This window comes from Tachyglossus aculeatus, unplaced genomic scaffold (genome assembly GCF_015852505.1).
Source record: "Tachyglossus aculeatus isolate mTacAcu1 unplaced genomic scaffold, mTacAcu1.pri scaffold_108_arrow_ctg1, whole genome shotgun sequence".
Taxonomy (NCBI): Eukaryota; Metazoa; Chordata; class Mammalia; order Monotremata; family Tachyglossidae; genus Tachyglossus; species Tachyglossus aculeatus.
In genome coordinates, this window is record NW_024044845.1 from 1,554,515 (window position 1) to 1,561,884 (window position 7,370).

Below are 7,370 nucleotides of genomic sequence, written 5' to 3' on the forward strand. Positions count from 1 at the left end.
CTAATCTGTGAATGGGGCCACAGTTCAGTCTGTGAATTAGGCTGCTCTTCATTCTGTGAATGGAGATATGGCCTAGTCTGTGAGTGAGGCCTCCATCCAGTCTGTGATTGGAGACATGGAATGGTCTGTGACTGGAGGCATGGCCCTTTGTTCAAGCAGGGCTGTGGGCTGGTGTGTAAGTGGGTTCGCGGCCCAGTTTGTACTTGGGGTAGACACCTGTTCTGTGAGTGGCGACTCATGCCAATCCCCACTCACAGACTGGGCTGTATTCTGTGCAGTGATGGCCGAGAGGTTAAGGCGTTGGACTCGAAATCCAATGGGGTTTCCCCGCGCAGGTTCGAATCCTGCTCACAGCGTTCAAATTTTCTTTTAGACTGTGAGCCCACTGTTGGGTAGGGACTGTCTCTATATGTTGCCAACTTGTTCTTCCCAAGCACTTAGTACAGTGCTCTGCACACAGTAAGTGCTCAATAAATACGATTGATTTATTGATTGATTGATTGATTGATCCTTATTCACAGACCAGGCCAAGGCCACTCAGAAAGACCAGACAGCAGGCCCACTCACAGACCAGATTGAGGTCCTATTCCCAGACTGGGCCTCGTAGTAACTTACTGACTGGGCCTCGGCATCACTCACAAATCAGACCACATCCCCACACACAGACCAAGCCACAGCCCCACTTAGACCGGGCCACGGCCCCACTCACAGAACAGATTGTGGCCCCACTCTAGACCAGGCCACAGCCCCACTCCAGAACCTCATAGTTCCGAGGTGCTAGGGTCCTTCCTACTTACATTTCACCGGTGCTAATCTCAGAACTCCTCCCACAAGTCCCAGGGAAGTGACCTGAGGCTCAGAGACCTTGTTTCTGGTGCTATGGTGCTGAATCAGAACCTAGGACCATCCCTACAGGATCGGGGTTGCTCGCCCAGGTCCCGGAGCCCTCACTGAGATGCTGAATCATGTGCCAGAACTTTCACAAATGCCAAGAGCCCGAGTGAGGTCCTGAGACCCCTGCCCCATAGGCACTAGGATTTTGATTCATGGCTCTCCTGCTAGTTTCCAGGGTGTTGGACCATGTCCCAGGACCATCTCTAGAGGTGGTGGGCTGCTGATCCAAGTCTTTGGGCTCCACAAAAAAGGGAAAGAACCCATGCATCACCCCAGTATAACTGTCAAAACCAGGATGAGACCACAGGGCAAAAATCTCAAACCAATACAGTTTACTGGCTCACTCTCACAATGATGCCCAGACCCATGGCCTCCGGTCCACCGAGCAAAGACTTTTTTCCCCAGTCCCATTTTAACCAGCTCCAATATCCTTTGCTCCACCCCGGTTCTGCAGAGAAGGTGGCCTTTTTCACTTCTGAGGTCAGTCTGGGCAGACTAGCGTTCTTGAGGTGCATCACCATATTTCAGAGTGACATGGGAGTCAGGAGGTCATGGGTACTAATCCCAGCACTGCCACCTGTCTGCTGTGTGACCTTGGACAAGTCACTTAACTTTTCTGTACCTCAGTTTCCTCATCTGTAAAATGGGGAATAAGACTGTGAGCGCCATGTGGGACAAGTAGTGTGCCCAATCCGATTATGTTTTTATCTACTCCAAGCGCTTAGAACAGTGCCTGGCATATAGTAAGCACTTAACAAATCCCACAATTATTATTAATTATTATTATTTAAAGCACTTAATTACTTTACCTCCCCCTACCTTACCTGGTTACTTTTCTGCTACAACCCAGTCCGCACACTTAGCTCCTCTAATGCTAAGCTTCTGGCTGTGCCTTGTTCTCACCTATCTCTGCACCAAACTCTCGTCCATGTCTTGTCTCTGGCCTGGAATATCCGCTCTTGTCAAATTCAACAGGCAATTACCCTCCCTGCCTTCAAATCCTTATTGAGGGCACATCTCCTCGCAGAGGCCATTCCTGACTAAGCTCCCCTTTCCTATTCCCCCACTCGCTTTTTAATCACCCGACTTGCTCCCTTTGTTCATTGCCCTCTCCCAGCCCCACAGCACCTATGCACACATCTGTAGTTTATTTATTTATTTACTTATTTATCACTAGACTGTGAGCTCGTTCTGGACGGGGAATGTGTTCTCTTCACTGTTGTGTCATACGGAAGGAAGGAAGGAAGGAAGGAAGGAAGGAAGGAAGTAAGGAAGGAAGGAAGGAAGGAAGGAAGGAAGGACTGATCCCACCATCCTTTCATGTTCTTTTTACTATAGCACTGATTCTGGTATCTGCCCTACCAACCTACCAAAGCACAGTGATCTGTGCCCCCATGTGGGGGGATCCAGTTAACTACATTGCTTTAGAACTCTTGTTGTGTTATCTTGTCGTTGGCTTGGTAATTATGCCAGGATGATGGGCAGGTTCTTAACCGTTTTGCTTGGGGGAGGGAGGTTGTTGGGGGGGGGTGGCTGTGGAGGAGGTAGGTCTCTTTCAGGAGCCCCAATACGTTGTTGAAGGGAGTTGGTTGTTAATAATATATCCAAGTCCGTGCACTCTTCTCATTAGTGCAGAAGAACTGACCAAAACCCTGGAGTCCTCACTACAGGTGCTGGGTGACAGGGATCTCCCTATCAGTTCAGGGTCTTGAACCGGTCTCCAGACCATCCACCTGGAAACTGTGATGCTGTCAGGTCCCAGAGATTTCCCCAGAGATGATGTGATGCTGACCCAAATCCTGCAGACCTCTCTGCAGGTGCTGGGATGTTGACCCTGGTCCTGGAGCTCTCCCTATCCATTTCACAGGTGGATCTACAGGTGACGGGTTGCTGAATTAGGACCTGGGGATCCTTCATTCTATGAAATTGACCCAATATCTTTGACCCTCCCTATGGCTACTAGGGTAATTACCAAGGTCCCGGAGTTCACAGTCAGATGCTAAAATGCTGAATCATTTCCCGAGGCCTTCAAGAACTAGGCTGTAATGACCCAGCTTCCAGCCTTCTCCTCCCTGGTGTCAGGATCCTCGTGGGGAGCGTGGGAAGGCGCCGAGACAGGGAGTATGTGCACACAAACCGTACCCAACGGCTCAAGGCCAAACAGACTCAACAGTAGGAGATAAAGGGACCAGGGCAAGAAAAACAAGCTTGCACCTGCAAAGCTCGGAGGCAACCTCAAGGCCATATCCGCAGCCAGCGATGGTTGGCAACGGGTGGCTGGGGGCCAGCCAGAGCAAACGCTTCGTGATGGACAGAGCTGTTGCTAGGCTAGTGGCTGGAGGGTGGCAAGTGAGTGTGCTACATGGCCTGAGAAAACCCTGCCCCCGGGCAACGGGGGGTATAAGAGACGAACAAGACAAGGGGGGGTACACAGGTGCTCTCTCTCCCTCCCTTTCTCTCTCTCTCTCTCTCTCTCTATCTCTCTCGTTCTCTCTCTCTTTATTAACCATGTAATCGCTGATAGCAAATAAACGGCAACCAAGCTTTGGACCTCTGGCTGACTCTTCCTGGTGTGAACGCGCGGCCCGCGTCCGGAGACGTCCGAAGACCCGGAGAGGGTAAGAACCCGAGAGTTGCCCCCGAAACCCCGGGGATCAACGGATCCTGAACCATATCCCAGGATCTCCCTCACTTACTGGACTGCTGGCCCATGTCCCAGTACCAGCACTGATTGTGTTACGTCACTGTCCCATTGTCTCATGTCACTGCCCCATTGTCTCATTCTCCCCTCTCTTCCAAGCCAGCATGCTGAGGTCACAGGGCTTTCTCGATTTGTATTTTATATGCTGTATTGGGTTCCTGGGCCTTCCCTCCAGGTTCTGCATGATGATACATGTCCTAGGACTCTCTTCATATGTGCTGGGGAGCAGACCCAGATCCCAGAGATGTCTCCATTGTTGTCAAAGGTATTGACACAGGTCCTGGGGCTCATCTCTTGCATGCCACCAAGTTTTCTCAAGTTCCGTAGCCCTTCCAACACCTCTCTGAGGTGTTGAACCAGGTTCCAAAACCAACACCATAAATGCTGTGGTGCAGGCCCAGAACCCAGTGGAGTTCACCAAAGGAAAACTCCAGAGGAGCTGGGCCTAAGACCTAGGTCCTTCTTTATAGGTGCCAGGTTCTCACCCCGGTCCCGGGATTCTCTCCAAGGACTAAAGTCCTAGTGCCACCCTACAATTACTGGTGTGCTGACCCACTGATGCAGAACCAAGTACCTGGGCATACCCCAAATATCTCTGGGTGCTGACAGAGTTCCTAGGGGCCTCTTCACTGGTGTTGAGGTGCTGATCCATGTCTCATGTCGTCCAAGAAGCCACTATACTGAACTAAGTCTCTGGATCTTCCCCAGAGGTGCTTATTTGCTAAGTCAGGTCCCTAGACATACCAGACGCAGATCTCAAGGCCTGCCACACAATTGCCAATGTGCTATGCCAGGTCTTATGCTTTTCCTCCCAAGTGCCAGTGTGCTGTAACAGGTCCCAGGATCCTAGCCACAGGTGCCAAGGTACTGAACCAGGTTCCTGGACAGGCCCAGGCAAATGCTGGGTTAGATGGCACCACCATACGTCTGTCTCATAAGTTTATAACCTTGGCATTTTTCTTGACTCTATCATTCAACCCACATTTTCAGGCCATCACTAAATTCTGTCAGTCCTAACTTCAAAACACCGCCAAGATCCGGCCATTCCTCTCCATTCAGACTCCTACCACATTAATGCAAGCACTTATCCTATCCCACCTTGATTACTGTATCAGCCTCCTTCCTGACCTCCCTGCCTCCTGTCTCTCCCCACTCCAGTCCATACTCTTCTTTGGCCCGAATCATTTTTCTTCAAAAACATTCAGACCACATTTCCCCTCTCCTCAAGAAATTCCCTTGGTTGCCCATCCACTTCTGCATCAAACAAAAACTCCTCACCATTGACTTTAAAGCACTTAATCACCTTGACCCCTCCCACCTCACCTTACCACTCTCCTACTGCAACCTAGCCCACACACCTTTCTCCTCCAATGCTAACCTTCTCACTGTACCTCGATCTTGTATAGCTTGCCACCGACCTCTCACCCACATCCTACCTCTGGCCTGGAATGCCCTCCCTCCTCATATCAGACAAATAATTCTTTTCCCCCACTTCAAAGCCTTATTGAAGGCATATCTCCTCCAACAAGCCTTCCCTGACTGAACCCTCCTCTCCTCTTCTCACACTCCCTTCTGTGCTGTTCTTACTTGCTCCTTCATTCAGTCTCCCTCCCATCTCCACAGTACATATATATATATATATATATATATGTATATATATATATATGTATATATATATATATCTGTATACATCATCATTTATTTATTGATTTATATTAATATCTGTCTCCCCATCTAGACTGTGAACTCGTTGTGAGCAGTAATGTGTCTGTTTGTTGTTATACTGTATTCTCTTAAGTGCTTAGTACAGTCTTCTTGCAGATGCACGGGTACTGAATCAGGTCCCAGGATCTTCTCAGATGCCAGATGTGGGCTCAGGTTCATGGACTCTCCCCACAAATGCTGGGGTGCTGCTGAATCGGGTTCCATGACTGACCCCATATGTGCTCCTGTGCTGACTCAGGTCTCCTAGACCTTGTGCCAGGTGTCAGAATTCTGAACCAAGTCCTAGGGCTTTCTCCATAAGTGCTGGAGTTCTGGTCAGATACCTTCAGCCCTTTCCACAGCTGTAGTGCTCGTCCAGGTCCCAGCACTCTCTTCCTTGATGCCAGTTAGCTGGACCAGTCTCCAGGACTTAGTTTGTTTACATCTGTTTCCTTTTTTTCCTCTTCTCCAACTCTCACCTCAGGCTGCTGTAATCTGATTTCTTCATCATCCACACAACTCAAACTGCTCCCTCCATGGTCACGAGTGACCTCCACTTTGCCAAATCCAATGTACTCCTAGGCATGTGAGTAGCCTTTCCTTCTGTGGATCAACCCCTTCTTCTGGAAACACTACCTATCCTTGGTTTCTCTGGCAATGCCCGCTCCTGGTTCTTCTCTTACCTCTCTGGCCTTTCCTTCTTGGGCTCTTTCATTACCATTCCTGTAGAGGTGTAGGGTATAAATAGAAAACACTCCAACCACACCTCATTCTGGTTGAAACCCCTTGATTTCCACTCCTCAACCTTGAGGAATGATGCCCATAGATTTGGGCTTTTATCTCTTGGAATATTTACATACTCCTTCCCCTGGCAGACACAATCAGCCTCCCAGGCACCTGCCCACCAACCCACGTCTCTGGAATAGTCCAGCAAGAAAGAATCCTCCGTACCCTGAAGTTTGTCCCAGATATTAGGGCTCGGCCCACTGCTGTAGCCCTTGTCTGCTATGTGTCCTTGGCCAAGTCACTTAATTTCTCTGTGCCTCAGTTACCTCATCTGTAAAATGGGGATGAAGACTGCGAGCCCTTTGCAGGACAGGGAATGTACCCAACTCGATTTACCTGTACCTACACCAGCACTTAGTTCAGGTCCTGGCATATAGTAAGTGCTTAACAAATACCATAAACACTCTAGACCGTGAACTCATTATGGGCAGGGATTCTCTCTCTTTATTACTGTATTGTGCTATCCCAAGCGCTTAGTACAGTGCTCTGCACACCGTAAGCACTCAATAAATACAACTGAATGAATGAACCACGTCACCCTAGCAGAGCATCTCTTCCCAGTGACATTCTACCTCTTGGTGAGGACATGGGTTCTAGTCCCAGCTCGCCACTTGCCTAATGTGCAATCTTGGGCAAGTCAACTTAACCGCTCTGCGTCTTATTCTTAGGTGGGTGGACAATCACTGAAGGTTCTAGAGGAGCAGGGAAATGTGAACTGCTTTTTTTTAGAAAAAGGATCTGGCCAGCAGAGTGGAGTAAGGATTGGGATGCGGAGAGGTAGAAGGCAGGGAGCTCAGCAAGGAGGCTGATTCAGTAATCAGATAGGATAGGATAAGTGCTTGGATGAACATAGTAGGAGTTTGTATGGAGGGGAAAGAGCAGATTCTAGCGATGCTGTGAAGGTTGAACTGTCAGGATTTGGTGGCAGATTGAATAGGTGGGTTGAATGAAAAAGAAAAGTTGAGGACAATACCAAGGTTATTGGTTTATGAGACAGGGAGGATAGTTATGTTTTCTACAATGTTGGGAAAATCTTGTGGGAGGACAGAGTTTGGGTGGGGAAATGAGTTCTGTTTTGGACATATTAGGTTTGAGGTGTCAGCCAGGTATCCAGGTAGAGATGCCCTGAAGGCGATAGAAAATGTGACACTGCAGAGAAGGAGTGATAGATTTGGGAATCAGCCATGTACAGATGGTAACTGAAGCCAAGGGAGCAAATGAGTTCTCCAAGGGAATAGGTGTAGATGGAGAATGGAAGGGAACCCACAAATGAGCCTTGAGAAAC

The 7,370-nt window shown here is 49.1% G+C and overlaps 1 non-coding gene across 1 annotated transcript; it reads left to right on the plus strand.

Annotated features, from left to right (window-relative positions):
* The first annotated feature begins 274 nt into the window (after positions 1 to 274).
* On the plus strand, positions 275 to 356 carry TRNAS-CGA. The gene has a single exon. It is a non-coding gene; the product is annotated as a tRNA-Ser (tRNA).
* The last annotated feature ends 7,014 nt before the right edge of the window (positions 357 to 7,370 follow it).